The sequence below is a fragment of the Eschrichtius robustus genome, chromosome 19, assembly GCF_028021215.1.
Source record: "Eschrichtius robustus isolate mEscRob2 chromosome 19, mEscRob2.pri, whole genome shotgun sequence".
NCBI lineage: Eukaryota > Metazoa > Chordata > Mammalia > Artiodactyla > Eschrichtiidae > Eschrichtius > Eschrichtius robustus.
Genome location: NC_090842.1, coordinates 67,918,109 through 67,924,235, shown reverse-complemented (window position 1 = coordinate 67,924,235; position 6,127 = coordinate 67,918,109). Strand labels below are relative to the sequence as shown.

The 6,127-nt window shown below is 47.4% G+C and overlaps 1 long non-coding RNA gene across 1 annotated transcript; it reads right to left on the bottom strand.

The window, feature by feature from the left end:
* Positions 1 to 401: 401 nt before the first annotated feature.
* LOC137753908 (uncharacterized) lies at positions 402 to 3,691 on the bottom strand. The gene is made up of 3 exons (XR_011071627.1): positions 3,503 to 3,691; positions 1,363 to 1,445; positions 402 to 595 (listed from the first exon to the last, which is right to left on the bottom strand). It is a non-coding gene; the product is annotated as an uncharacterized lncRNA (long non-coding RNA).
* Between the last annotated feature and the right edge of the window lie 2,436 nt (positions 3,692 to 6,127).

The window sequence follows — 6,127 nt, the reverse complement described above, 5'->3', positions numbered from 1 at the left end:
CAGTTATTTCCGCCATTTTGTCTTCCAGCTCACGTATTTGTTCTTCTGCCTCAGTTATCCTGTTATTGATTCCTTCTAGTGTATTTTTCATTTCAGTTATTACATTGTTCATCTGTGTTTGTTCTTTAGTTCTTCTTGGTCTTTGTTAAACATTTCTTGTATTTTCTCAATCCGCGCCTCCATTCTATTTCTGAGATTCTGGATCATCTTTACTATCATTACTCTGAATTCTTTTTCAGGTAGATTACCTATTTCCTCTTCATTTATTTGGTCTTGTAGGTTTTTACCTTGCTCCTTCATCTATGACATATTTTTTTGCCGTCTCTTTTTTTTTTTTTTTTTTTTTAATGAGTGGGATTGTGTTCCTGTCTTACTGGTTGTTTGGCCTGAGGTTTCCAACTCTGGGGTTTGTAGGCTATTGGGTAAAGCTGGGTCTTGGTGCTGAGATGAGGAACTCCATGAGACCTCACTCTGATGAATATTCCCTGTGGTCTGAGGTTCTCTGTTAGTCCAGTGGTTTGGACTCAGAGTTCCCACTGCAGGAGCTTTGGCCCGACCCCGGGCTCGTGAACCAAGATCCCGCAAGCTGCCAGGACTGGCAAACAAACAAACAAAAAACAACAATAACAGTAAAAAATAAAATTAGACTAGGAAACTAACAGATATGTTAGGAAGAATATAAAAATAAAAACATAGATGAACCAACAATCGGAAGGTACAACAGTACCACAGTAGTAAAAAAGAGGAGGAGGGAAAAAAAAAGTGTGTGGGGGGGAAGGCTTTGGCTATGGAGGGTGGGGCCTAAGCAAGGGTGGGGTTTGGGCAGTGGGTGGGGCCAATGCTCAGGACCCACAGGGCTGGAAAAGGCCCTGGGGGCTGTGGGGAGTGGGGCTTAGGCTCAAGAAACAGAAGGGGCCCAGGTGTGCCCCCCACCCCTGGTCTCAGAAGGCAGGGGACCTCACCTGGGAGCCCAGCAGGCTTCCTGGGCTTGGTGGGCGGGGCAAACGCCCTCCTCTCGTCTCCTGCTCCTCCGGTCTGGGAGGGCCCCTCCTGCCTGCCTCTCCTGATCTCCCGGCCTCCCTCCTATGCCCCCAGGACCCACACGGGCTGGATGGGGCTTTGAAGGGGGGGTATCGGCCTGGGAGCTCAGCAGGCTCCCTGGCCTGAGTGGACCAGGTGATCACCCTCCGCTCCCCTCCCGTTCTTCCTGGAGAGTCCCTCCCACCTGCCTCTCCTGATCTCCCCGGCCTCAGGGGCGCCGATCCCGTCTGGCCTCCACTTCTCCTCCCCCCTCAGTCCCCCTACGTCCTACTGGTTCACTTTGGGGTTCCTCCCGTCTCCTTGGGCGTCAGAGTCCCTTACCAGCGGCCGGCAGGCGCCCTAGTTGTGGGGAGACACTAACTCCACGTCTTTCCACACCGCCATCTTGGCTCCGCCTCTTTGCACTGGTTTTAATATATGTAATCAAGATATAAAAACACAGCTGTATGTGAGTATGAATATATACATTAGGATAGGATAGTCTATCTGTCCCCTAATAAGGCCTAGAAACAATAACACTGAAGCAGTATTGAGCACACCCAGCTGCCACATCTTGGTTTCTAAGTACCATTCTGTAAAACGAAACAAACCCAGGACTCCATGGAGAAATAGAGACTCTAGGGCTGGGTCAGGGAAAGTACAATATATACCTGGACATCTTGTGATAGAAAGTAAGGAAGTGCTCATAAAATAACAGGGCATGTCAAAACCACACAGGAGCCAAGTTGACAATGCTCCCAATGGCTAAACCAGGGACAACTTGGGCAAAACAAATAATTATAGTATTGGCTTATAACCCACAGAATAAAATAATTAGCCACGAGCCCGTTCTGATATAAACAACTGAGTAGATAAGTGGAGAAGAGACAGCTTTTCTTTACAGCGCACCAATTAATAAACATATAAGGAGTAAGAGAAAGAAAAATTCAATATTAGGTAAGCATAACAGTAATCACTGTTGCAGGTGAGAATGGATGATGAAATTAATGGGCAAAAATATGTTGAGAAACAGGATATTTGCTTCAGTCTCAGAGTACCTCCTCTCAGGATACTTACTAATTACAAGGACTAAAATAATTTTACAATGGAGAAACTTGTCAGACATCACCTCAACCGTGTTATCAAAGTAATAGCCCCCAGCTGACATGGTGTAGTCTGTGATAAGATGCACTTAGGAGGGCACATCACTTCTGTGGTCTTCATTTCCAAACTGAAAACTTCAATATAATCATGAAAAAACATCAACCATACCCAAGTTGAAGGTCATTCTATAAAATAAGTGGCCTAGGATCCTCAAAAAGTTTCAAGGTCTTGAAACACAAAGAATAACTAAGGCATTGTCATAAAATTGGGGGAAACTAAGAAAACCTGACAATATAATAAATGCAATGTGGATTGGATCCTGAAACAAAAAAAAGTACATGAGTGGGAAAGCTGGTCAAATTAGAAAAAGGCCAGTTGACGAGTTAATAGTATCTTGATTTTTTTTAAATTAAAGTATACTTGATTTACAATATCGTGTTAGTTTTGTAATAGCAGTGGGTCAGGCAAAACCTATAGCAGCCCCGCTCAGCCATTGGTCAGTGCAGCAGTGGGCCCCTCCCCCAAGCAAGCGACTGTTAGCAACTGTCAACCACTGACCTGTTAGTGGTCCTGCTCAGCCATTGGTTGGTGCCACAGTGGGCCCTTCCCCCCCCCTTCTGTATAAAAGAAGCCTGAATTCGGACTGAGGGAAGATGGGGTTTTTTTTAAGCGCTAGTCTGCTATCTTCTCAGTCTGCTAGCTTTCTGATTAAAATCATTCCCTGTTCTAACAACTCCTCTCCCGATTTATTGGCCTGTCGGGCAGTGAGCAGAACGAAGTTGGGCTCAGTAACAGTTTCAGGTATACAGCACAGTGATTCAGTTTTATTTATATATACATTTTCAAATTCTTTTCCCTTATAGGTTATTACAAAATATAACTCTTGCTTGACTGCTTTTCCTTTGTTTCTGCATTCCCTCCGTTCTCTAATAAGTAACTGTGCCTGCTCCTTGGGATTCTGGGAAGGCCTAGGAAACTAAAGCCTTTATTTCTACAAACAAGAAACGGGGTACAGGGAGGGGCTTTTGTACCAGGTAAGGCCCCACAGGGTCCTGCTGGATTTCAACCTCAGCCAGTGTCTCTGCATCAGGCAAACAAACCTGGTTTGGTAACACCATTTTACACATGAGCAAACCGAAACTCTGAAAAATTAAACGATTAGCAAAAAGTCACACAGCCTTTCTAGAGCTCAGAAAAGTCAACAGAACACTCCCAGAGTTGCGTGAGGCAAATCCCATAACCGCAGGGAGAAACAGCTTTGCAGGAGAAGTCCACCAGACATATCCATGATGACACACCGACCCACGTGTCTCCAGCGACCACTCCCACCCGGCACTCTCAGAAGGCCCCTCCCCCTCCACCGCCCAGGAAGCCTTACCAGGTAACGCAAAACGCTTCCGCCGCTCCAGAAATCCCCACCAACTACTCTATGCGCCTGCGCAGCCTTCCCTCATCCGGCCCCCGCGGGCACAAAGCCACGCCCCCAGGGACGACGGCGCGCGTGCATGTCTGTCACTCGCGGATGCCTTCACTCTTCCAGAGACCTAGTGCGCTGAGGCCCAGAAATTCCGCCCCCTAGGGGGCCAGGATCCCACTGCATTCTTGTCTCCTGGAGCACGGAGGTGAGACTGCGCATGCGCACACGGAGGCTTCGCCCACTCCCAGGAGCCACCGCGGCGCGCGGGCGGCGTCGGGAGACGGGCGGCGTCGGGAGACGGGCACCTCCGGTCGCTCAGGCATCTGGGGCGCTTCGGTTGCGTTCGTGGAAACTCCTTCGTTCGTGGAAGCTCCTCCATTCTTGGACTGTTTTCCTCTTGCTACACAGGCCAGCGGGGCGGTCTCAGGGTAGGGTCGCATGGGGCGGGGCGGCCGCGGCTCGGAACCGCTCCGGGGAGGGGTGGCCCGGGAGCTGGGCGCCGGGCGGACCGGGCGTCCGGGTCTGTGGGTTGGGAGGCCGCCCGAGTGGGAGAGTCGAAAGTAGTGCGTGCGGGCGTTATCAGTATGTTGGTGTTTATGAAAAAAACTGTGTGTGTGTGTGTGTGTGTGTGTGTGTGTGTGTGTGTGTGTATGCATGCGTACGGAGAGTATTGTTAAAGTCATTATCGTTATTTGTATTAACTTTTATTAATTCCATCCCCAAGTAGGCGACTGAGGCATTATTGAAAAAGGCTCGTTACATACTTGGGAACCCGCACTGCTCACTAAACAAAGTTGTATTTTGACAGTGAGATCTTTCTTGGAGTTCAAAAATGGGTAGAAGTAGGTTCGAGATTCTGGTCTCTTTAAGTTTACTTTCTCCTCAGCTCAGCATTCCCAGTCTTGCGGGAGAGGGAAGGAAATGTCACGTCCTGGGACCCGCAGGAGTTCTTGGTTCTTAGGCCTGACCACCAAGTGAGGATCCTTGGCTTCCTGCAGGAAAGAATAAACAGTGAGCCAAAGAAAAGGGAACGTGAGATTATTCAGAGATTTACACACTGGGAAGGCAGAATGCTTACCATCTGGGAAAGTGAGAGCGGGCCCCAGGGCATGGGGTTGTTGTTTTTTATGGACTGAATAATTTTACATGCTGATGAGTGGGAGGAATAGTCCTGTTATTTTGGGGAAAAGTGGGGATTTCCCAGGAATTGGGCCACTGCCCACTGTTTGGCCTTTTATAGTCTGCCTTGGAACTGTCATGGCATTAGGGGGCGTGATTTTTCAGTAGTATAACGAAGGTATAATGGGCTAGTGGTTAATGACAGGACTGTTGTGGAACCACCTTGGTTTCAGCCGGTTCCAGCTGGTTTTTATCTGTCCTAGCAGCTGCACCACTTCTTCATTTATCTAGCGGCTGTGTCCTGCCCCTTTCCCTGCTGTCTCACCAGGACTCTGTGCTTCCTCTGAGAGAGACCCACCAACGTGGACATTAGAAGTAAGGTTTTGTTTTATCTCAGTTAACTGCAACATCGTGTTTCTTAAGTTCTGGAAACATCTAGCCTCTCCTGTTATAAAACAAAATTCAACCTAGTAAGTTTTTTTGAACATCTTTATCGGAGTATAATTGCTTTACAATGGTGTGTTAGTTTCTGCTTTATAACAAAGTGAATCAGTTATACATATACATATATCCCCATATCTTTTCCCTCTTGTGTCTCCCTCCCTCCCACCCGACCTAGTAAGTTTTAATTGGCTTTATTCAACAATTCTTGAATTGGGTTGCATCCCATCAAACAACTACAAGGGCACGCTAGGGAGTGGTATAAAATGGAATGCTTTTAGAGAAAGGAGGGTGGGGCAAGGAAGTCGTTAGCCAAGAAAGAGAGAGAGAAACAAAGAAGAAAGAAGGATTGATTGATTGATTGATTGTTTGTTTTGGGCCAAGATCTTTTGGTGGGGAAGGAAATGCAAATGTTTTACCATGCAGATTGCCTTTTCTGTCGGGGAGGAACCTGTGTGACATTACCTCTTTGTTGATGACCAGAAAATTGCAAACTGGTTGATTAAGATTACGTTTTTGCGGGGACTTCCCTGGCAGTCCGCTGGTTAAGAATCCGCCTTCCAATGCACGGGATGTGGGTTCAGTCCCTGGTCAGGGAACTAAGATTCCACATGCTGCGGGGCAATTAAGCCCGAGCGCCCGCATGCTGCAATGAAAGATCCCATGCGTGTACCCCAACTAAGACCCGATGCAGCCAAAAAAGAAAAAGAAAGATTACGTTTTTGGGGGAAAGACTGAAACTAATTAAGTAAGGTATTAGGTCTAGGTTAGGTATTTTGGGCTTTAGCACAAGTGATGCCATTTTGGGCCTGTGGTGTTTCTTTTTAACGGGCCTCGTGAAACTTGCTTGGACAATAGAGGCTGACACAGGGGCAAGGTCCAGGCCCTTTCATTCCATCAGGAGATGAGACTCTAGGTGTCCTCTTTCTCAGTGTCCCTTTCCTCTACTTTAAATGTTCATTTTTCATTCAGTGAATTAGTCTGAATGTCTACTGTGACCAGTCTTCTTCTAAACACCTTTGGGGT